This window comes from Malus domestica, chromosome 07, assembly GCF_042453785.1.
Source record: "Malus domestica chromosome 07, GDT2T_hap1".
NCBI lineage: Eukaryota > Viridiplantae > Streptophyta > Magnoliopsida > Rosales > Rosaceae > Malus > Malus domestica.
In genome coordinates, this window is record NC_091667.1 from 29,945,404 (window position 1) to 29,970,774 (window position 25,371).

Here is a 25,371-nt window from a genome sequence, read left to right on the forward strand (position 1 = left end):
CCAACAGTCTTACCAATCAACTAGTGAGACTAAGAAACCATCTCTTGAAGACCAAATGTCACAGCTAGCTCAACATATGTCCGCTCTCTCTAATAGCACCAACAATTTTGTCCAATCCACACAAACTAGCATTCAGAATCTCACGACATCAGTGGGGAATTTGGAGACTCAAGTTAGACAGCTTGCTACCATGTTCAATGAAAGAGAGAAAGGAAAGTTCCCGAGCCAATCTGAGCAAAATCCAAAAGGGATGGAGCATTGCAAAGTAATACGGACATTGAGAAGTGGCAAAAGGTATGACAACAGAAAAATGGTGCACCATGAAGCCGAAGTGGAAGAAGAAGAGCTTACTGAAAGTGCACCGTTAGCTGCAAAGTCTCGGTTAGAGGCTATTTCTGCAGCAGGTATTCCATATCCTAGTGCAAGTGACAAAGTGCAATCTCGACCCAACTTTGATGCAAACAAGGAAAAAGGCCTTGGTAGTTTATTTGCACCTTCTGACAAGCCACCATACAAGCCACCTTTGCCATTTCCACAATGACAGCAACAACGTTCCAAGGATCAACAATGCATTGAATTCATGAAGACGTTGGCTAAGGTTCAAATTAATTTGCCTCTATTAGATGCTATTAAACAGATCCCATCATATGCCAAATTTCTGAATGAGCTATGTTCTAAAAAGAAAAAGTTCTTGGAATACGAGAAGGTGATTTTAACTGAGCAATGCAGTGCTGTCCTCTTACATAAGCTACCACCCAAGAAGAAAGATCTGGGGAGTTTCACTATCTCTTGTACTATTGGTAGTCTTGATTTTCATAAAGTATTGATTGATTTAGGAGCAAGTGTTAACCTTATGCTTTATTCTGTTTTTCAAAAATTAGGTGAAGGAGAACTCAAGCCCACATCTGTGAGTCTTCAATTGGCAGATAGGTCCGTGACTTATCCCTTGGGTATTCTGGAAGATATGATTATTAAAGTGGATAAATTCTATCTCCCAGCTGATTTCATTGTACTTGACATGGAGGAAGACAAGGAAGTGCCTCTCATTTTAGGCCGACCGTTCATGGCCACCGCCCGGATACTTATTGATGTGGAAGTAGGTACTTTAACCTTAAGAGTGCAAGGAAAGTCAGTTGTATTCAAACTCTTTGAAGCTATCAAGCGTCCTCTCGAACTTGAAGAGTGTTTTCGTGTTGATGTTTTGGATGGGATTGTGCATGCAAACTTTGCCTCACGATCATCTAATGATGAGCTGTTAACTTGCCTTACCAACCATGATGCTACTTTATCTATGGAAGAAAATGTGGTGGACGTCATTGCTGCATTGGATAGTACACCAATTCATAATCCAAAGTGGCGACATGTTTATGAAAGCCTTGGAGTGCCTAAGCAGCCCCTTTTTCCTTCAAGTGAGCAAGCTCCGAAGTTAAAGCTCAAGCTACTGCCGAGCCACCTCAAGTATGCTTATCTCGGGGTGAATGAGACCTTGCCTGTTATTATTGTTGCTGATCTTAATGACACGGAGGAAGACAAATTACTAAAAGTTCTTCGCAAGTATCAAGATGCTCTGGGGTGGACACTTGCTGACATAAAAGGCATTAATCCAGCTTTGTGCATGCATAGGATTTTTATGGAGGTTGAGACTAAACCAATTGTTGAAGCTCAAAGACGTCTAAATCTGATCACGAAGGAAGTTGTAAGAGTTGAGGTGATGAAGTTACTCGATGCAGGTATCATTTATCCAATCTCGGATAGCAAATGGGTGAGCCCAACTCAGGTTGTTCCAAAGAAAACTGGTATTACTGTGGTGAAGAATGATAACAACGAGCTTGTGCCTACAAGGATGACCACCGAATGGCGAATGTGTGTTGACTATAGAAAGCCCAATAACAGCACTAGAAATGATCATTTTCCGCTGCCATTCATTGATCAGATGCTCGAGAGACTAGCTGATCATTCTTTCTATTGTTTCTTAGATGGTTATTCAGGGTACAACCAAATTCCAATTGCCCCTGAGGATTAAGAGAAGACAACGTTTACATGCCCTTTTGGTACATTTGCATACAGACGAATGCCATTTGTATTGTGCAATGCCTCTGCCACTTTCCAACGATGCATGATGAGTATTTTTTCTGGAATGGTTGAAAATATTGTTGAAGTTTTTATGGATGACTTTTCTGTTTTTGGTAATTCTTTCGATATATGTTTGAATAACTTGTCTTTGGTTTTGGAAAGATGCAGGGAGACTAATCTTGTGTTAAATTGGGAGAAATGCCATTTTATGGTTAAGCAGGGCATTGTGCTAGGACATCTAATTTCAAGCAAAGGAATAGAGGTCGACAAGGCAAATATTGAGGTGATCGCCAAATTACCACCACCAATTTTTGTGAAGAATGTGAGATCTTTCTTAGGACATGCTGGTTTTTATCGAAGATTCATCAAGGATTTTTCCAAAATTAGTCGTCCTCTTTGTAATTTATTTGCTAAAGATGCTTGTTTTGATTTTAATGCAGATTGTCATTATGCTTTCAACAAATTGAAGGATCTTCTCACATCAGCCCCAATTGTAACAGCTCCAAATTGGACCCTTCCTTTTGAGCTCATGTGCGATGCTTCCGATTACGCTGTGGGTGCTGTCCTTGGTCAGCGACGTGACAAGCTCCCCCATGTTATATATTATGCCAGCCGCACTTTGAATGATGCTCAGCTGAATTATGCCACTACGGAAAAAGAGTTACTTGCAGTGGTATTTGCTCTTGAAAAGTTTCGATCGTACTTAATTGGTGCTAAAGTCATTGTGTATTCTGATCATTCTGCTCTCAAGTACTTATTGTCTAAAAAAGAGGCCAAACCACGATTGATTCGATGGGTCCTTCTCTTGCAAGAGTTTGATTTGGAGATCCTGGATAAAAAGGGACGTGAGAATGTTGTGGCGGATCATCTCTCAAGATTAGTAAATGCAAGCACTGATGAGGCAGATTCATTGCCCTTGCAAGAGAGCTTTCCAGACGAGCAACCTCTAGCGGTTACTCATCAAGTACCATGGTATGCTGACATCACAAATTATTTGGCATTCGGAGAAATACCATCAGAGTTCAGTTACCAACAAAGGAAGAAGTTCCTCTCCACTGTAAAACATTACTTTTAGGATGAGCCATACCTTTTCAAGCATTGCCAAGATCAAATCATTCGTCGGTGTGTCCCCTTAGAAGAACAAGAAAGCATTTTGAAGTTTGCTCACCACTATGCATGTGGTGGTCATTTTGGACCAAGAATGACAGCGGCCAAGATCTTACAGAGTGGTTTCTTTTGGCCATCTTTATTCAAAGATGCATACCTATGCTGCCAGGCTTGTGATAAGTGTTAAAGAGTTGGAAATCTTTCTCAGAGAAATGAGATGCCCCAACAAAGTATTTTGGTGATTGAACTATTTGATGTTTGGGGTATAGACTTCATGGGACCTTTCCCTTCTTCACATGGCAATCTTTACATCTTGGTGGCGGTTGATTATGTCTCTAAGTGGGTAGAGGCAATAGCTTCTCCAATATGCAAAAGTTCTGTGGTGTTAGGTTTCTTGCAAAATACTATTTTTCCCCGATTTGGAGTACCTCGTGCTATCATCAGTGACGAAGGTACGTATTTCTTAAACCGCACCATGGCTTCCCTTTGTGCCAAGTATCATATTCACCATCGCATAGCCACCCCATACCATCCACAAACATCTGGACAAGTTGAAGTATCTAATCGTGAGCTCAAGAGGATTCTTGAGAAAACTGTCAGTTCATCTCGAAAGGATTGGAGTTTAAAGCTTACTGATGCTTTGTGGGCATATAGGACAGCTTATAAGACACCAATTGGGATGTCTCCTTTTCGTTTGGTGTATGGGAAAGCTTGCCATCTGCCTATGGAACTTGAGCACAAGGCATATTGGGCTATTAAGCACCTCAATTTTAACTACCAGGCAGCTGGAGAGAAGCGGAAGCTGCAGTTGAATGAACTGGAAGAAATAAGGAATGATGCTTATGAGAATGCAAAGATTTACAAGGATAAGACCAAGAAATTTCATGATTCTCACATCCTTCATAAAGAGTTTCAACCGGGTCAGAAGGTTTTGCTTTTTAATTCGAGATTGAAACTATTCCCAAGAAAGCTCAAATCACGTTGGAATGGTCCATATCGTGTTGTACAGGTCCATCTTCATGGGGCTGTGGATATCTGTTGACCCTAAAAACTACCAAGCCTACGTGGCGCGCAGGCCGAATAATCTATAAGCTAACTACGTCATTAGGTGAATGCGGGGCGTGCCAACTCGTCGGCGAAACTTGACCGAGGAGTAAAATTGGTTAATGTTGCGTTGGGTGCGCGGCTGACATTGAGGCCGAGAAAGGAACACGTCTCGGCCTCTTGGGTTCTCGAACCTGAAGACAAGGTTACTATTCTTACGAAGTTCACAAATCGCCGTCGTCAGATTCGGTCACAGTGATGTTATTCGTCAGAGTAAACTCTCGCCGAATCGACACCAAAGTGTAAGGGCACAAATACTCAAAGCGAATATAAGTCTTAACAGTGAACGTGGTTCGGCCGTCTGAATGCCGAACTCTAAATCCCACTTGGGAGTATCCAATCATAAAATAACTCGGCGTGCAATGCGCCGAGCTCAGTAAACTATAACACCTCACTTCGTCGAGAAGGCTAATGAGCTGACCTCAATCAATAAGGATTCGGAAATCCTTTTCGACCGAGACTTGGATAGGTAACCAACCGTCCTCGCCGTAGTGTTGTTGATGCCAACGGAAGATACTGCGAGACCGGCTGATTCTACGATGACAGAGCTATCTATGCCGACTTAAGATATCATCGGTTGCTTTCACAGTGCTGTTGATGCCAACAGAAGATGTGTCAGCGAAAAGAGAAAATAAAAATCTCAAATTGTTGAGAGAGTTTGCGCAAGGCAGTTGTGTGTTGAATTCGAGGGGGCTTGAATGATGCACAACCTCCTCTATTTATAGCACTGAATCCCTTTAAAGCTGAGTTAAAACCCTACTCGGACTAGGTCTCATTCTCCTGATCAAACACCAACTCGACCAGTCCTATTTTCACTATAATTGAGAACCTAGTCCTTAATTGAGCCGGATTCGCTTTCGGGCTATTAATCCTACTGAGACTCCTTATTGCACCAGGACTCGACTTGTCTTGCATCATGACTTAACCGACCTAGGTTTGGAGGCCCACGCACTGAACGATCCATGGCACCCTTGTCGCCAGTCCTTCCGGGCCAAGAATGATTCTATACTCGGCCCAAACTGACATTTTGGGCCCGAACATTGCCCCCTCGCTTCTGAGGTCCTCAGCCTGAATTCTTTGGTCGAGTTTCGGCCTTGAAGAAGCGAATCTAATACTCAAAACCCAAGTACTCTATTTCCAAGGCGCATTTATTGAGCATGATTGCACGATCTTGATCCTGCTAACCAACACACCACATGGCAGCCTTTAACTCGGCCAATCCCTAATAATGACATCTAAGGCGTACGGCTCCCTGAAAAGTCATGCCATCATGACCTGACTGCTGAACATAGCCACGCTACCTCGATCCGCAAGCTATTCGTCATCGTGCAGACGTTAAAACGTCTTTCGCCATAAATCTCACCGCCACAAGCAATCGTGCGCCCCCAAAACCTGAGACCTTTAGTCTTCTCAACTGCACCTCCTGAATGTTCGTAATGATTAGCACTTTCTTTGGTCGATTTTACCCTCCATTTCGAACGATTACCCTTCCTTTCTCAATTCTATAAATACCGAAATTTTCTCATTTGCACTTTACGCTTTCAAAATTTTCTGAAATTTCTTGCCATTGCTCTCTAGTGCATTTCTTCTTTCCAGGTCTTCGTCTTCAACCTTTAACCCAGAAATTCTTTTCTTGTCATCCCTTCAAACCTTTATCCATGGCTTCCTTTATCTCCAAGCTTTCTAAGGAGTGTGACCAATGCCAGAAAATCATCGATCGGAGTTCAATCAAGACCATCCGTTTTGAGAGTGACATGAGTTCCCCTCATCAGATCTTGGGTCCTCTCTTTAAAGCGGCTGTGCCATCAACCATCACTGGACTTCTCCAGGAGCACTGCCTATCGCCCTTGTTACAAGGGTTCGACTGGTCGAAGTGGGATGTGGCGAGACCTCAAGGTTTTTGGCCCTCGACCACTACAACCTGGGCAGCCTGGGTTGTACGAATGGAAAAGCTCTTCGGCGAGCAATGGAAGGCCCTGGGCATCTACGATGCCATTCACCTCTCGTCCATAGAGGTCATTCTGGACAATGAGTTTCTCCTAGCGGCCTTATGCTTCTGGTGTTCGGCCACCAACACCATGGTCCTTCCTCTCGGCCCCATTGGCCCCACCATCCTCGATCTTACTGCCATCCTCGGGACTTCCCCGACTGGAATCCCAGTCGACTCTGCCCTTTCTGGGTACCCGTCAAATCTTAACTTAAGAACGTTCTTCGACAAACGGGCCCTTGAGACACTAAGCGTTGATGGCCAAACACCCCCAAAAGAAGAGATTCACAAGCTTCACAAGAACTTCTTCAACTATAACACCCTCTACCTCCATTTTGCCGGCCGAGGAGAAGAGGCGCTGCGAGAAGGAGAGCACGAGGCCTTCCTCTTTTACTGGTACAACAAGTTTATCTGTTGTACCAAATCCAACAAGTGTCTGGTCGAGAATATGCCAGTGGCCGAAGCCCTAGCTAGTGGTCACACTCTGGCACTCAGCCCGGCCATTCTCGCCCATCTCCTACGCTGTTTGGCTGACACGACCCTGGATAAGGTCGACCCGCAGCAGAATGGTCCCCTCTGGGTCTTCCAACTTTGGTTACAGGTCTACTTTGCTCCTCTTCGACCGACGATTGCTGATTTCTCGCCCAAGGAACCGCTCGGCCCTCAACTGGCTTTCCGGCCAATCCCCCATCACCAAGCCGAAGAAGTGTTCAGATACTTTTTCGCTCTCGATGACCTTTCCAATGACGAATTCATGGTCTGTCGTCGTCGGGAATACCCTTCGTCGATCAGACTTCCTACATCAGCGTGGGGCGCGGACGAAGATGCTGACCTTCGTCAATCCTGGGGGTCTTTCGTGCTTGCCCGCGATCTGCCTCTCGGCTGTGAGGGTCGCCGAGCGAGTTGGGAAGTGTATCATCCAAACTTCCTTGCTCGGCAACTTGGCTACCTCCAAGGTTGCCTGATCCCCCTTCTCTCCTCACTGTCCGTCCTAAGCCGCGGACGCGAGACTGGCTCTTCAGAGAAGGAGTGTAGAGACGCCAAAAAGGAGTTCCAAGAGCGGTGCCAGAAATTCCGCCTTCGACCGGCCACTCCAGAATCTCTTTGCACTGACACCTTTGGTGACTGGTGGGAACAGTATACCCATCAGTTTTTTGGTGTTCCGGTCGAAACCTTTTTGGACAAACTTTTCGGCGGTCGACCTAAGAAGGCTTCTGCCCCTCAAGCCCAGGGTAAAGGTTTATCTCTACCTTTTTCTTCAACTTTGTGAACTACGAATCTGCTTTGCTGATTTGCTTTCATTTTCTCAGGCAGCCAGCCGCTAAAAAAGGTGAAGATGGTTGCTGCAGCTGCGGCCGAGAAAAAATTGGTCATCTCAAAGAGGGTAAAAACCGTTGTGCAGGTCCCGCCGAGCAAACGGTTTCGTCAGGAAGCCGAGCCGACCGTCGAAACTCCTCGACCCGCCAAGCGGGTCAAAAAGCTGGCGAAGAAAGGGGAACGGGAGATTCACGTCATCTCTAGTCAAACTACAGGAGTGACGACTCCTAGCGTTTCCCCTCCTCCTCCTATCGCCCAAGTCATGGTCGAGAAACGGCCAATTCCGGCAGAAAAAACAGTCCAAGCATGGCCTGTTTCTGAGGTTGGCACATCAATTATTGTTCCATCGGTCGAGGATGCACCTGTCCTGGAAACGGCAGTCCCTGTGACTGAGAGAACTTCTCCTGCAAATCCAAAACCCTCGATCTTCGTTCTGGAAGAGAGTGAGGGGAGAGACGAAGCTCCTCTGGCGAGTCGTCCTCGTTCCCTCGTCAACCTCCTCTGTGTCCGAGGTGGCTGCCCCAGTCGGCCTTCCTACGGCCGACCGTGGCAAACGACCGGCCGGAGAGCCAGCGGCGGTGATGGAAACGCCCGCTCCTCCCCAGGACCAAGACCTCAATCATGTGTCTGAAGCGGCTGTCCCGGTCGTCCCTTCTACGGCCGACCGTGGCAAACGACCTACTGGAGAGCTAGAGGCGACGGTGGAAACGCCCGTTCATCCTTAGGACCAGGACCTCAATATTCCTCCACAGGAGGCCACTTCGGCCTTCGTAAGTACCCTCTGCCGCCTTTCCTTGATTTTTTTTCTGTTATAGAACTCTAAACCAGGAAAATACCAACTGTCAGGTGCCTGTACAATCTTTTCATCGAAAATTTTATGCACCGAAGGGTGTTATCCATGTCTCTTGGCCGCCTCAGTGGCCATCGAACGTAGATAACCTCCATCGACTGCGTGAGCTGAAAAGCAATCTAAGATACTGGGCTTGGCCATTAAGTTCTTTAGGTTCGAGCAACGATCCTTAAGACATGGTCGAAGTCTCCTCTCGGCAGGTTTAAAACGAAACCTTCTTGCTATCTTTTTATGATTTCTTTGAGCTTAACTTGATTTTTGTGTGCAGGCTTCATGGGAAGTCGAATTCAAAGCCCTCTTGTCCAGCACTACTGGAAGGGCTGGTCCTTCGGCCACCGCGACTGAAGCTGCTGATTCAACTGCTCTAGCTCGGCTGCGAAAGGTCTTGTCTCTCTCAGCGTCACAAACACTCGAACGCGAAGGTCTTGATTTGCTCGGTGCATGTCTAAAAGACCTTGGAGACGATGGTCAACTGAGCGGCGAGGCTATTGTTCAGGCGTCGTCTACCCTGGAGCGGGTTCGGGTGACCTTTAGTATCTTCAAGAATGCCCTGAAAGCCGAACAAGACTTGCAAGCTACCACAGCCGTCCAAGATGCTCTCCGTCCGATGATTGATGCCTTAAAGGCAAAATGAGAGGCCTTGGCCGACCTCGACCGTCAAATGGCCAAATTGGCGAAACGAAGGTCGACCATTGCTTCCGAGCTTGCTAAAGACTTCGAGTCGGACGGCAAAGCTTGTTTAACCGAGTATGCGGCGAGCACAAAACGGGTCGAGCAGTTAAAACTGGACAAGAAGAACCGGCAGGCCGACATCATAATGGGCGAGGTGCGATGGTTGGAGCTGAAGGCCCTTCTCGGCACTCTTCTTCCTTCTTCACCCTGAATTTATTTTGACTTTTATGTAAACTGGTCGACCAGCTCACTTTGTATACTTTATCGATCTTAATGAACTGATTTTCTATTCCTGCATTTCCCATGTGACCGGATAGTATTTCTTCAAAAACTTCCCATTGATTGGTAATTTGTGAACTAAACTGGTCCGGTCTCTAAGATGATATGCCCATTTGCCGTATACTTTATGCACAACAAACGGCCATTCCCAATTTGGCGACCATTTACCGAACCTATGGTCTTTTAGTCCTACGGGCAACACCGTTTGCCAAACCAATTCACCCTCGCCGAATGTTTTCTGTCGTACTTTTTGATTATAAGCTCGCTCTGCAATCCATTTTTGTGCCACCAGCAAGTTATAAGCATCAAGTCGCACTCCTTCCAAATCTTCTAACTCCTGTCTCATGGACTGATCATATTCGGCGCTGAACATACTACTTTGTTCAATTAATCGCAACGAATTTATGCTTAACTCGACTGGTAACATTGCATCGTGTCCGTAGGTTAGTGCATACGGGGTTGTCCCAGTCGCCGATCGGGGCGATGTTCGATATGCCCACAAAGCCTCATTCAACTTTAAATGCCACATACCGGGCCTTTCCTTTATTATTTTCTCGAGAATGCCGATCAACACTTTATTACTTGCCTCGGCCTGCCCATTTGCTTGTGGGTAATATGGTGTAGACTGTTTAAGCCGAATTTTCAAACTTGCCGTATACTCTCTAAACCTCTCGGCTGTAAAGATTATGCCGTTGTCGGTTATGATTGTTTCTGGTACGCCGAATCTAGTCACAATGTGTTCCTCCACAAAGTCACAAACCTCTTTAGATGTTAGCTCGGTATATGATTTCGCTTCGACCCACTTAGTAAAGTAATCGGTTGCTACTATTATCCATGCGTGCTTGGCAGCCCCGGAAGATGGCGTGATTTTTCCGATCACGTCCATGGCCCATCCTCTAAACGGCTATGGTTTAATGACCGAATGCAATGATTCGGCTGATGCGAAAATTTACTTAACATACAAATTAAACCCTCTTGTTGTCAAATTGTAGTAATAATGCAAGTAGGGATCGTTCTAAACCGAGGATTAGGAGGGCTTGCTAAAACCTCTAAACTAACTCAAAAACATAAAAACAAAGTTAAAAACGTTTGAATAGACTTAAAGAACTCAAAACAGGTTCACAAAACTCAGAATAATTTAAAGACACTCAAAACTGCCTAAAAACACAAACTAGGCAGTTTCTGACTCTAACACAACTTTGGACGAAATTTGGGTTTTGACTTGACTCAAAACACTCTAAAACACAAACAAAACAGATTTTAAACACTTTGAAACAAGAAAGTAAAAGGGGGATTTTAGTTTTGATGAATTTGAAACAAATAAACAAGTTATAAAACTAGGCAGATTGTAAAACGAATTTAAGAAATAAGATGATGGATGGATTAGTTAGAGGTCCGTTCTTCACACATGACACACTTGTATATGAATTGATTTCCAATTGCTTTTCAATAAACTATGATGCTCAACACCCCAGATTAATTAGGTACACTTAAATTAATCCTCAGATTTTCCTAATTTCATTGAATTGGATGATTGCATACAACAACCCAAAGCATTCCCCACAAGTTCCCTACATGAATTGCATAATAGAGATACAAGCAAGAATCATTAAGTTCTATGAAAATCATAAGCATTGACGAAACACTTGTAACTATGAATTGCATGAAACTTATGCCAAGAATTCAATTAACGCGATTGTGATAAACAACCTTCACTACTCATGAATATAAACTTGTAACGATTAGGTGAAACTCATTTATATTCTAGCATCTAATTCATGCATGAAAACTAAGTATGCATCCTTAATAAACATACAAGAATCAGTTATGAATAAAATAGATAATTGAATTGCAATCACAACTTATCAAATCACAATTGGAAGAAATCAATTTAAATCTCAAGCATGTTCATGGCTTCAAACTTCCCCCTAACTAAATAGGGGTTTAGCCACTCATAATTGCAACAAAATTAGAAAATAACAAAGTAGACATTGAAAGCAAGAACGAAGTACACCTAAAACGCTCCAAAGTTCCAAGCTTGAAACGCCAAGGACCTTTGTTTTCACCACCTTGTTGTAGCACAAGTGTCTAGGATGTGTATGGATATATGGATAGAATGGATTTGCACGACATGGAAAATGGAAATGTATGGAGATGTGTTTGAATGTATGGATGAAATGGAATGGAGCTCAAGGCAAGGGACTTGTGTTTGTGAATGAAGCTCTTTTGATGGATCAAGCCTCTTTTTTTTTTTGGAAGGGGAATGGTGGATGTATTTATAGGCTAAGGAGATGACCACTTCAATTCCTTGCATGTGCAGATTGCATGGGTGTGTGCTGTCCATGTTTCTCCTTTCCTTTTGCACACACATGCTTCATCATTTCAGCCAAATCTGCTTAGCCCTTTTCTGAACCTTTTAGTGTTACAATGCCCATAACTTTTTCTAGAAAAATGATATTAACACTCCGTAAATTGCTCCAGAAAATAGACATCTGTAGATTTCCAGGAATATAAGGTTCATTCTCTCATTCATTCTGAGCTGTTCGTAACATGCTTCCAAAGTCAGCTAATCTGCACAGGTAGTTTTGACGAATTTGTTGGCTGTCCATGTTTCTCATTTCCTTTGCATGTGGGTGTGTCTTCTCTTTCTAGCTATGAATTTCCACTTGCTCCAAAGCCAAATGAGTGCAATTATAACCCCATTTGCTGCTGAGTGTTGATGACGAAGCAAAACACAAAACAAGTGCCTTTACTTTCTCATTTTATAAGTCAAATCTGCTTAGCCCTTTTCTGAACCTTTCAGTGTTACAATGCCCATAACTTCTTCTAAAAAAATGATATTAATAACCGTAAATTGTTCCAGAAAATAGACATCCGTAGCTTTCCAGAAATATAAGGCTCATTCTCTCATTCATTCTGAGCTGTTCGTAACATGCTTCCAAAGTTAGCTAATCTGCACAGGCATTTTTGACGAATTTGTTGGCTGTCCATGTTTCTCCTTTCCTTTTTGCACACACATGCTTCATCATTTCAGCCACAATCAACACATGTTCTCCATCACATGGCAGCTATGATGTTTGCTAGTTGTAGGTCACACACTTGCACACATTCTAATCTTCCCAAAACGTCCATCCTCATGTCTCCAAGTGCATGCAATCAATTTCAGCCCAAAATTGCTCCAAAATGCACCAAAATGCACTTTTCTTGCCAACTTTATTATTAAGACCTACAAACATACGAAAATGACTTTAAACGCTAAAATAACTAAGGAAACACAACGTAAACGCACGAGAACAAGCCAATTAAGTCGCATAAATATGCTCCTATCATCGGCCGGGACCCTTTATATAGGCCCGTGAATCTGGCACTGTATGCATCATCGTGCAAACTCGATACAATCCTTTAGTATTCTTGGCCAAAAATAGTTGTGTCGTCGAAGTAGCCATAGCATTTTTCGTTCGGATTGATGAGCTCCGCAAACCCCTTCATGGACTTCTGTGAATGCCGGAGCACCCTCTTAGGGGCCGAGGCATAGCAATAGTAAACCATCCTCGCCTTTTCGGTATAACTCATTTTGATACATGACATAGTTCGTGGCGTGAACTCTTGTCTTACGATCGTGTTTACCATTGGGATTGTCGAGATACTGCATAATGGGTTGTCTCCAATCATCTGGCTTTGCCTCGACGGCGAAAACATTTATAAGGTCGTCTCGATCTAACAACGAAGGTAAGGACATGATTCTTGTGCGTATCACGTTGTCGCGCTGAAGAATTTGTTGGTTAACCAGGGCCGGGTATAGTTGTCGTAACACAGGTATTTCTCGGCCTAGTTTGCCCCCAGAAGTTGTGCGCCGGAGGCGATTTGAGCCAATTCGTCTACATCGGTATTATGACTCCAGGAAATATGTTTAAAAGTAATATCGTCGAAGGATTAGGCTAAATAGCTGGCGACCATGTGGTAGGGTGTCAGGGTACAACTCATGCATCTAAAAGAACCATTAAGTTGGTTGATCATAAGTTCAGAGTCGTCAAGGACGAGGGCACGGGTCGCCCGTAAGTCATGAAGGATTCCAAGGCCGATGATAAGGGCTTCGTATTCGGCCTGGTTATTGGTGCATTCAAAATCCAGTTTAAGCGAAAAATACCAACAATCGTGGCTTGGGGATTAGATGTCAATTCCAACGCCAGCTGAAGATGAAGTACTTAAGCCGTCAAAGTACATCGTCTAGTGGCTATCGCGTGTTTGAACCATGCCAATGTCGACGTCGTTGCCCCCAAAACCATATGAGGAAGGGTGTTGAGCAAGGAAATCAGCTAGTGCCTGGCCTTTAACAGCTTTCTGGGCCACGTACTGCAAGCTAAATTCGGACAACGTCATTGTCCACTTCCCAATTCAGCCTTTTACGATTGGTCGAGTGAGCATGTAGCGGATGACGTCGGTCTGAGCAATGACTTGGGTGACCAATGGGAGCATGTAATGCCTAAGCTTGGAGGCTGCGAAAAATAAGGCTAGGCATAGTTTCTCGACGGCGGGATAATTGATCTCTGGTTGGTTGAGATTTTGACTCAGATAGAAAATAGCATGCTCTCGTCCGGCGTCGTTGTCTTGCGCGAGGAGGCAGTCGATGGACTCTTCGGCCGCCAAGATATAAAGCTTAAGAGGTTTACCGCGCCGAGGGGAAACTAGGATAGGTGGTTTCGTGAAAGAGACTTTGATTTGTGTAAACGCTGCCTGATGCTCGTCGTTCCACATGAATTTATCTGAGTCCTTGAGTTTCAAAAGCGTAGAAAACGCTTTCATTTTACCCGTCGAGTTGGCGATAAATCGGCGTAGAAAATTTATCTTACCGAGTAAGGACTGGAGTTGTTTCTTCGTCGTTGGTGGTAGGGCATTGATGATTGCGCGTGCCTTATTGTCATCCACTTCAATCCCACGGTGATGCACGAGGAAGCCTAGAAAATTACCGGCTGACACGCCGAAGGCACATTTGGCAGGATTCATTTTGAGGTTGTGCTGACGCATGCAGAGAAAAACCTGTCGGAGATCGTCCAAATGTGTATGCCTGCATTTAGATTTGATTACAACATCGTCGATGTAAATTTCGACGATAGTTCCAATTAAATCATGAAAGATGGTGTTCATTGCTCGTTGATATGTGGCACCGGCGTTCTTGAGGCCGAATGGCATGACAACCCATTCATATGTGCCGAGTGCCCCCGGGCAGCGAAATGCAGTCTTGTGGACATCGGCTTCGGCAATGAAAATTTGGTTGTACCCGGCATGTCCATCCATAAAATAGAAGATCGCATGATTCGCTGCAACATCAATTAACAAATACGAAATTGGCATTGGGTACTCATCTTTGGGATCGTCGTAAGGCCTTCATTATAGATACAGGCATGATGTTGACTGTTGCTCCGCAATCGATGAAAATCTTGGAGATTGGGTAACCTTCAATATGGGCCGTGACATACAACGGTTTTAAATGTTGAAGGTTGGCCGAGGAGGGAATGGGAAACAAGATGTCCAAGGCTGTTTTAAGCTTGTCATTACCGTTAGTGGGCTCGTCCTCAGGAGTGACAAAATCAACCTGTGTCGCTTCTTCGGCGACCACATCGTCGTCCAAGAAACTTGGCTGGTGTGTGGTCTGCTGAAATTCGGCAGGCAGAACATAGACCATACTGATTTCCATATTTTCAAGGACTGAAGGGCCCATTAGATCCTGGTCGTCTTCCTCCTGAGTGAAGAGGACTATATCCAGTTCGCCGTGTGTCTCAACATGGTCAGACGCTTGAGTCACACAATTCGACGCCGTATTTTGGTGACTGTTGTCTTTGGACTTACATACATCTAGCGTCGGGGTCTGCTCCTGCCGTGTCTGGCGAGCTCGTTCCTTATAGGCGATCCGGGCGTTCCTGGTGTCCAAGTAAGCATCCAATCGTTCCACCCATTTTATCTCATCGGCCGTCAAACCGAACAAGGAAACCGCCGAAAAGATTTCGAAATGGTATCGAAGGTGTTGAAGGTCCTCGAGAGAGAAAGGGAGCTCGGCTGTGTCAATGTCTGTGTAGGGATCGACCTCGAAGCTGAGAACTTTAGCCTTTCGAATGTGTTGGAATCTGGCTTTCATCGTCGGATCGGTGGTTTTCTGGATGATCTGGTCGGCATCGGGACAAGTTGGTTAAGAGCTTCTTGGCACGCCTTGGGCAACCTATATAAATCATTGGCGGAATACCTCTTGTGAAACTCTTTCATATATTCCAATGATTCGCCGAGGAATGGGGGATGTAGGTTTCGCCGTACTTTGACGATGGGCTCTCTTGGCGGCAATGGAGGCAGTTGGCTTTTGGCCTATTTCTTAAATTGCTCGAAACGAGCTGTCATTTCGCCAGGCCGAAGAAGAAGTCTAATCTGCTTCTCGGCTGCTTCAATGGTAGTTTCGAAGTCTCGATTGGTTTCCTTTTGCCCTTGTAATTCCGCCATGATTGTCGGGGTTGGCCGATCATCTCCACTCCCTGCCGTTCCTTTCGGCTACCATTTAGTGGTCGAAACAGGCTGGGCCACCTGTCATCGAGCCAAACAATCTATTCGCTGACGTTGACGTTTCTGAGATTTGGACAGCGCGGTATACATGCCAGTGGGGGAATTATAGCTATACCAACGTTGATCACGTGGTTCAGGAGGCTTAAAACTTCTTGGCTTCGCTGAAGAACATGAGCTGCTGGAGTTACGTGAATAATACTCCTCGTTATAAAATGGTGCGTCGAAATCAAGACGCCGTCTGACCGAGGTAGAATCATCTGTCTGTTGCTTAGGGCCGAGTCTCTCGAATACTTTGATGCGCTGGCCTTCACTTGGTTTCTTTGACGGTGCTGTCGAGATCGTCGATTGTGGTCGAGGTATCGGCGTTCGATGCAACTTCTCCTTAGGCTCGGTTAACATGACGCGTGCTTTACAATTACTGCACAAGACTACCGGCCTGTCGTTTTCCTCATCGCTGGAAGTTGACATGGATTGAACTATTGCTGGTCCTGAGAATTCAGTAGGTGGTGCATTGGAAAATAGATCGATCTTGAGTCGGGGTTGAGCGTTTTTCTTGATGATGTGTTGCACTGGTGCAAGCTCAATCTTCTCTTTCCCTTTACTTTTAGGCAAACGAGCGTCTACCATGCCAACTATTACCGCAGGGAATGGGTCTGTATCGACCGTCATGCGTTTTTCAGGAAATTTTAACTTGCCATTGTCAATCCAGCTCTGGACATCATCACGAAATACGACGCAATTGTTTGTGGCGTGCTTGGTCGAGTTATGATATTTACAATATGTTTTTCCTTTAAGCTTCTCAGCCGTGGGAATGTTATGCCCTGGCCGAAGTTTGATAATCTTTGCTGATAGCAACTGATCAAGAATTGCTTCGGCCTTTGTAATATCGAAGGTATAAACCCTTGAAGTTTATCGCTATCCCTTCTGTCGCCGAGCGAATTTTGGCATCCTTGGAATTGACTTGAGTCAATGCCTTGCAAATGTATGGTTTATCTATGACTATCTCGGCCGCATCCACGCTGACGTACTGAGACTCTTCACCTTCGACCGCGGGATTTTTGTAAATCGTCCCTCGGGATGGGGATTTCCAGATCTTCTCCTCTCGAAGCAAATAGTCGTATTGCTCGACATGCTGGGCTAACTCATACATATCTCGAAAGTTTGCCCCTAAGAATTTCTTTTTGTATTCCACATCAAGGCCGTTTAAAGCAAGCCTAACAAATTCGACTTCGGGTAAAGGCACCCGGCACCAATTCCTGGCTGATTTGAATCTGGCAAGATAATCCATTGGCGACTCATCAGATGCCTGAGCCATCCTTGCTAATGAAGAGACTGACATCTCCATCCCTGGTCGATAAAACTGCTCGTGGAATTTCTCGACCAATTCCTCCCAGTTTTAGACGGAATTAGGAAGGAGGTTGATATACCAGGCAAATGTCGAGCCGGTCAATGAAAAGTTGAACAGCCGTAACTTATGAAAGTCACTATTAACATCTCTGCATTACGCGGTGAAACGAGCCACATGCTCCAACGAAGATAGGGACGATTCACCGGTAAAAAGGCTAAAATCTGGGATTTTGAAACCTTTAGGGTATCCGAACGTTTCCACATAAGCCGGATATGGATGGATAAATTTAAGGAACTTCGGCCCTTTTTTCATGGCCGAGTCGATCATTCGATGAACTTCAATCATATCAACGGGCGTTGCTTCTATCTCTGGTCGAATCCGTCTGACCTACTATTCAATCCTCCTCATTTTTCCAAGTCAATTTGTTTGAGCCGAGCAGGGATTGACTCGGCCTGTACAATTGGTAACGGATTATTTCTTGGTGGTAAGTGCTGGAGAAGATCGAAAGACCTGCCCTCACTGACCTTACTAACCAGTATTTCCAGCAATTTGGTTTACTATTCATTGGTACTGTGTATCACGTCATGCAGTTTATCGATTCCTCGACTAAACGTCTGCTCGACCGTCCGAGACTGCTCGTCAAGTCGTTTTCGAATAAATGATCTTGTTGGTGGGTCGGATCCTTCACCACCATCCTTGTCGCAATCCTCCATTATCCCTTCATTGAGAACGCAAGTGTTTCTGTTAGGGACTTCTGGACTGCGGAGCTGACCGTCGAGATTAACTTCCCTTTCTCGACGAGTCGTGCTTGTGGACTCAAGTGTCACTGCGCTAAGGGGATTTTGCGCCTGTGGCACACTTTGTCCTATGTTCTGAATTGGCAAATCAGCTGTTGATTTTCCCATAGCTGTTTTCTTTTTTACCGATCGCATTTCAATTGGCATGAACTTCGTAGTTTAGCACTGGGTCCCACTGGGCGTGCCAAAATGTTGACCCTAAAAACGACCAAGCCTGCGCGCATGCCGAATAATCTATAAGCTAACTACATCATTCGGTGAATGCGGGGCGTGCCAACTCCTCGACCGAGGAGTAAAATTGGTTGATGTTGCGTTGGGTGCGCGGCTGACTTCTGCGTTTTACGATTGCGGTCGAGAAAGGAACACGTCTCGGCCTCTTGGGTTCTCGAACCTGAAGACAAGGTTACTATTCTTACGAAGTTCACGAATCGCCGTCGTCGGATTCGGTCACAGTGATGTTATTCGTCAGAGTAAACTCTCGCCGAATCAACACCAAAGTGTAAGGGCACAAATACTCAAAGCGAATATAAGTCTTAACAGTGAACGTGGTTCGGCCGTCTGAATGTCGAACTCTAAATCCCACTTGGGAGTATCCAATCATAAAATAACTCGACCTGCAATGCGCCGAGCTCAGTAAACTGTAACACCTCACTTCGTCGAGAAAGCTAATGAGATGACCTCAATCAATAAGGATTCAGAAATCTTTCTCGACCGAGACTTGGATAGGTACCAACCATCCTCGCCGCAGTGTTGTTGATGCCAACGGAAGATACTGCGAGACCGGTTGATTCTACGATGACAGAGCTATCTATGCCGACTTAAGATATCACCGGTTGCTTTCACAGTGCTGTTGATGCCAACGGAAGATGTGTCAGCGAAGAGAGAAAATAAAAATCTCAAATTGTTGAGAGAGTTTGCACAGGGCAGTTGTGTGTTGAATTTGAGGGGGCTTGAATGATGCACAACCTCTTCTATTTATAGCACTGAATCCCTTTAAAGCTGAGTTAAAACCCTACTCGGACTAGGTCTCATTCTCCTGATCAAACACCAACTCGACCAGTCCTATTTTCACTATAATTGAGAACCTAGTCCTTAATTGAGCCGGATTCACTTTCGGGTTATTAATCCTGCCGAGACTCCTTATTGCACCAGGACTCGACTTGTCTTGCATCATGACCTAGCCAACCTAGGTTTGGAGGCCCACGCACTGAACGATCCATGGCACCCTTGTCGCCAGTCCTTCCGGGCCGAGAATGATTCTATACTCGGCCCAAACTGACATTTTGGGCCCGAACAATATCCAAAACATGCAAACTGGTTTTGTCTTCAAAGTTAATGGGCATCGCTTGAAGTTATACAAGGAGTCTCCATATGATCTTGCTAAGGATTCCATCACTTTGAAGGCACCTGTTATTTGAATCAAACTGCCAACATAATGTCTAGCTCTAGACAGTAACTAAAGCGCTTCTTGGGAGGCAACCCAAGTTTTCTATCTTTCATCTTTAGTTTGAATAATTTTAAATGTTCTTGTTCTGTTTTTCTCTTGTTTTCTGGTTTGTGTGTCTAAGTCCTACTTTTGCTCCCTTATGCAGGTAATGATTTTGCAGTCTTTACCACAACTTCTTGCAAAGTTTCTTAATCCCACGGGTTACTCACACATTTGTTATGCATTATGGGACGTGTTGAAACAAGTTTGGGGATGATTTGGAATTCTACCATGGAACAAAAATGCATTTTTACTGCTGCTCTCCTCGCCTACACAAATTGGTGTGTTCTTTCCTTTTCTTTATGTGTATTGATTTCATTTTGTATTTCTTTCCTTCCATTTTTATGTCTTATTGTTAAAAATTCCTTTCATTATCATTGGGGACAATGCTATAATTAAGTTTGGGGGTTGAAATATATTTCGTTAGTTTACTTCTTGTTAAAAAATAAAAAAAATAAAAAAATAAAAAAAAAGTTTTTGCATTTTTGTTGTTGTTTGTAGCTACTTCTCAATTCAATGATAAGATTTGATCTTAATTTCCTTCTTACTTTCAAGAAGTCTAAGTTCTTTTCGTTGTCTTTGTGTTAACTGTGATTTCCAGCAATCAACTTGAAAAATAAATGTGCCTAGTCTTGTCAATGTGAAACTTGAGCATGATTTAGCGTTTCATATATGAATCATGTGAGATTATGTAAACCTTGTGAGTTTTTGAGCCTATACATGATTGAACCATTATGCATCAATCTCATTCCTTCTTGTGCGTATGATCTCACTGTACATGTATCTCTATAACTTGCTTTACTTCTCGATTCATTAATCAATTCATGTAATAACTTGGAAGTGATAGAGGCCATCTTTGGATCGTTTGAGCCTTTCGTGCCTACCTTATATGCTATGTGTGTCCATAGTAGCCCGTTGAGCCTTTAACTAAGCCATTTCTTTGTTAGCCACATCTCTTTACCATGCTCCGATATTGGAGTTGAGCCCATACACAGAAATCGATTCTTTATTGTTTTGAGAAAGTATTACATGGGTTGTGCTCTTGGGGGTTTCATTTATGTAGAAAGATGGATGGAGCATATGTATACAATGAAATGTGAATTTGATGGGTGATGTAGCTTTTGCAGATTTATGCATAGCTTTGCAGATTTGTTTCTTTAAAAAAGAAAAAAAAGAAAAAAAAAGAAAAAAAAAAGAAAAGAAAATTGGAGAGTGTTGATTTGTTGAAAATGTGTTTGTAGAGTATAAATTTCCTTTTGAAGTTGAATTTGGGGAGTAACTGGTGCTCGAGGTTTTATTATTTTGCTTTCAATTTGAAGTGGTGTGATATTGAGGTGTTGGAAAACTACTAAAGTGTACTTTCTCAAAATTTTTGATTTCCATATCCTTTTTTTCATTAGCCTATCACCTTTAGCCCCATTACAACCGTAATAAAGTCCTATTGATCCAAGGTATTACTTAAATATCGATAGCGAGTTAGGTGGACAAGCAAGCATATGGCGGCATGTACAATGAGATCACTTGAGTGAAACACATTAACCAAAACTTATGAGTGAATGAGCGTATGTCTTGTGAGAAGCTCATATGTTTGCATATGATGATTTAAAGGAGCTTGGAATTGCATTGACTAGACTAGCTCACACATGACATTTCAAGTTTTGTTTGAAGGAAATTTGGTTAACTATTGGATGATGTATTGAGCACTTGTTACTTACTTCTTGGCAGTGTATTTCATGGTTGGAACTTATATATGAAATCGAATTGAGAAGTTGGCTACTAAGTTGTTGAATATAGTCTTAGTTGAGTGGTTTTGTTTTGTGTTTTGTTTTGCTAGAGGACTAGCAAAAATGTAAGTTTGGGGGTATTTGATCACTCATATATTTCATGCATTTATACCATCTATTTCTAAAGTCTTTGTGATGTTTTTGTGTTAAAATGGTTGCATTTTACCTTACCTTGTGTTAGTGTGTAGTTAAATCTGCTTTAGGATCAATTTCAAACAAAAAGAAGAAAAGGAAATAATAAAAACAAACAAAAGAATTGGAGTCAATTATTCAATGGCCTTGCACGATGATAGCAATGTTTGAGCATTTACACTTTGGTTATGTTCAACAGTTATGTGGAGCCTTAAACATTGACAAAAGAAGTGTGGACCGGAACCTTGATGTGTACTGCAATCTGCTTTCCAAGCTGGTTCATGCCAAAGAACTACTAAGGGAATATGTGGCCAGAGCACACACGGAAGTGGAACAAAAAGTGGGAAAGAAAGAGAAGAAAAAAAAAATTAAAATAAAATAAAAGCAAGAGGGAACACACGGAAGTGGAACAAAAAGAGGAAAGAAAAAGTGGTGGAAAAGAAAGGGAATGTGGATTATTGGGCTTTGGTAGGCAACTTTACAGTTGCTTGGAAAAATGAATAGGGTAATTAAAAGGCCCCTGTTCCCACACCTTGGAGACAAATCTAGCAAAATTTCCTGGAAATGGATTTGAAATCTAAATAAAATCCCGAAAATAAAGTTTCTTGAGAACTCCATTTTGGCTAGGCTACAAAATAAAACTATGGATATTTATGTAACAGTAAGTTGACGCAATGAAAGGAGCCAATTTTAGCGTCCGAATTAGGTCCCACAGCTGGTTTCTGCATGCATGCCGTGGTTGACGGTTTGGGGAACACAACAAACAACTTTGGCACTTGCAATAATTCGTCAAAAATGCTATATATATATACTCTTACTACATTTTTCATATTATATTTGTATCACCTCTTTAATAGGATAAGACCACGTGTATTGGTGAGTCGTACATTTATTAACAAGGTGGTACAAATGTAGTATGAAAACTTTAGTAAGTATATCATTGCTCTTCTTAATTAGCTCTTTAAAAAGTCATGTCGAGCTTGCAGATGTAGTGAAAAAAAAAACTGAAAAGAAAAAAAAAACAGATAGCGTTATCATAGATAGTAGAATGCGACTTAGACGTTATTTATTAAATGTTCGTATTAGGAAGAACAAATACGATATGAAAAACATGATAAATGTAGCATCACCCAGAAGAAAAAAAAAAGTAAAACATAAAGACTCGCTAGCTAGTTTTTTTCTAGTGGAGAGGAAGGTTCATGCAAATGGTACATTGACAAGTTTCTCCTGCAGTTGCCCTCATGTGAGTACTCTCATAGTTAATACTGTTGCAAATTGCAAGGCATTTTGTGACATTGCAAATACGCTGGTTAAATCGATGTCATCTCGATACGTCGGCATGTTGTTGACTAGATTGCCTCGTCTATGACTCCATGTTGTCTCATGACATTGACAAGAAATAAATAAATCCTTAATAATCATGATGTTATTGTTGATAAGGATGCACACATTTTCTAGTTTTACGTACGCTCTTATTTAATTATGTTTATTGTTTTTATATAATTTATTCAATTTGTTGGTCATAATAAAGAATAATGTGTGGGAAGCTGATACTTGGGCTACCCGGCCTGATACTTGGGCTACCAAAACCATCAAATGAGCAAATTGAGTAAAATTTATTAACAATACAAGAGGTGTGCTTAACGTTCATTTTTGCGGACTGTCTACGAAAAGGCTTATATATATATGGGATATGATCAAGGGATAAACATTTTGAAAAGTATTTTTACACTTTTTATAAGCTCTTGGATTTATTTACATCTAACGCTTCTAATTAAAAGTTAAGATGACTACTAAATGATGTGGCAATGACATGGAAATAAAATAAATTTCAAATAAATATTTTGATAAAGGAATATTGTGAAGTTAAAATAGATCCAGCTTCCTTCCTGATCCCTTTGCTGTTTAAGTCTGCAACTCTCCAACAACAACAAAAAGGTCTGCAATATGACATTGACGAAATTCATCATTGTCTTTGATGCAGTGAATGCTTCTTCATGGCTATATAATACTATTTTTTTTACCATGAAAATAAAAAAAAAAAATCAAAACAAGAATGATGTCATTCCAAAAAATTCTTCTATCCGCATGAAAATATGACTTGTGTTCCTCATTCAATTACAATTTTCCTCATGAAATTTTAATATCCAACCATCTTTCTTCACGTTTGCAGAGTTTACCACTTTAGTTTTCCACCCAATTTTTAACTTTTTGCAACCATTAAATAGCAAACAATAAACTACTCAACATTCTACAGTTAATCAAATCGTTGGAATTTAGGGAAATCTCCATCCCCCAATCTCCAAAGATGTAGTAGACTTTGGATGCGAGTTCACAAGAGTCAAATAGGCTTCTAGGGTTTTTACCTTTCTAGCGAAACTCTCAGTTTTTATTCATTTTAAGTTTTGATCTTTATTTGTTTATTTATTATATTAGTTAATAATCCACTTTATCAACTATATTATTTAATGACTAAAAGTCTCCACATTGTTGTAAAATCGACGGTGTGTGCAGTGGAATAAATGAAACAAGACATAAAATTTACGCGATTTCTCTACAGTCCGTGTGACTGGAGTACGTTCTCCAGGCAACAGTGATGCTTTCATTATAATTTGGAATAATAGGAGTACAAAGATAACTCTCTCTATTATCTCCTCTACTTTTCCTCTCTTTTCTCTCTTTCTTTCTTCCTTCCTATCTCTCCCGTGAACATCATACTTTCATCTTCTCTTCTTCCTTTTATAAACAAAAGAAAGCAATATTCACTTTACAAATTTTCCACAAATGAATAGTGAAAATACTGTGCATAAATAGTAACAAATTTTTCATGTGGGTCATCCACATATTATTCACAACACACATCACTCTTAATTAGGACCATTGGATGCTATAAAATCTAAAGGCTCAGAAGAAATGTAAAAATATTTGTCAAAATCTTCAATTGACAAATTCCAAACTTAATATTGTATAATTTAATTATAAGAACATGAAACAAACTTAAATTGACAAATACCAAACTTAAAATTGCATAATTTATTTATAAGAACATGAACCAAACTAAAATTGACAAATTCCAGATTTCCAAGCAAACATAAAGACGATCTTACAAATTAAGATCATTCACAAAACATACAAAATGAAATTGCACAACGGGAAAATCCACTTCACTTGTTCCAGTCCTCCTCGTCATCATTCAGAAGATCACCATGCAAAATTCAAGCACCGTCATGGGATTTTATTTAATGATAACAGGGTATTATTACTCACTACTTGGGTCGTCATCACGGGTTCTCTCTAGGCATCCTAGTTCCAGTTAGCACATCCTTTATTAGACTCAATTCAGCTACCACATTGCTCATGTCTTTTCTCTCTCTCGGCATCGCAACAGAACAAGCAACTCCTAAACTTGCAATGGAAGTCAAGCACCCCACAACCCTTTTTCCTCGATCATTTGTGGCATGATTCCCCCTATTACTTCTGGGATTAGTACTGCTGCTGCTTTCTTCTACTTGTACAAGTACTGGATCACATATTTCTCCCACACGTTCTGGTAGAGCCATCATAACAAAATTGTGCAGGTCCATACCATCTTTAAACATGTCATCTGTCGGCCTCTTACCAGTTAGCATCTCCAACAACAATATTCCGTAGCTATACACGTCGCCATATGTTGACACCTTGCCTCCCATTCCATACTCTTTAAGTTATATGCACAAAAACGTAGCTTTGTTCTTATGTGTGACTTCAAAAAACTCATGCTATATACAAAACCATAGTGCAAGCACAAATAAAATATATATAAAAGAAAATTTACCTGGGGGAGCATAGCCTGTGGTGCCTTTTATGACATTGGAACTGCTTTCATGCAAAGGAGATGGGCAAGAAGCAT

The 25,371-nt window shown here is 42.4% G+C and overlaps 1 pseudogene; it reads right to left on the reverse strand.

Annotated features, from left to right (window-relative positions):
- The window catches only part of LOC103422068 (probable LRR receptor-like serine/threonine-protein kinase At3g47570), a 75,308-nt pseudogene that overhangs the window by 47,233 nt on the left and 2,704 nt on the right, over positions 1-25,371 (reverse strand).